Raw genomic sequence first — 608 nt, forward strand, 5'->3', positions numbered from 1 at the left:
ACCCTAACGTGGTCTCCATCAGTCCTGAACTTACCAACTGAGCCTCGCGCAGCCACAGACGGAGATTCACGAAGCTGCTTCGGTCTCACATCCGCCGTCAGTCGGTCCGACCATCCGGACGGGCGTGGGGATGGACAGAACAAGCCGCAACACGCCCCAACATCACGGGCAAGTCGGCAAGAAGACGAGCCATAGGTACATCCGCCGAGTCCGACACCACGAGACAGAGGAGAGAGCCCAGAACCGAGCCGCGCTGCCGCTGCTGTGAGCTGTATGACGGGCGATCAGTGCCATACAGAGAGGGCGGGGTGCCACGCGGGGGGAGGAGCTTCAGCAGCAGGAGGAGGAGCTTAAAGGCTACAACTACAAGGTTAACATAAACTGTTCATTCACTTATTGACAATGGCTTTTTCTTGATCATCTTACATAACTATGGTAAATAGCTGTATGGATAAAATACTATTGAAAAAGATTAAATATTTTAGCAGTTGTTGGAAATACTATTTCATAATCTTTTTTTCCACTTTTAAAGCTAGCATGAAACATTTCATTTTTTATTAACAATTGTGTGTGTGTGTGTGTGTGTGTGTGTGTGTGTGTGTGTGTGT

Source organism: Austrofundulus limnaeus, unplaced genomic scaffold (assembly GCF_001266775.1).
Source record: "Austrofundulus limnaeus strain Quisiro unplaced genomic scaffold, Austrofundulus_limnaeus-1.0 Scaffold3858, whole genome shotgun sequence".
Taxonomy (NCBI): domain Eukaryota; kingdom Metazoa; phylum Chordata; class Actinopteri; order Cyprinodontiformes; family Rivulidae; genus Austrofundulus; species Austrofundulus limnaeus.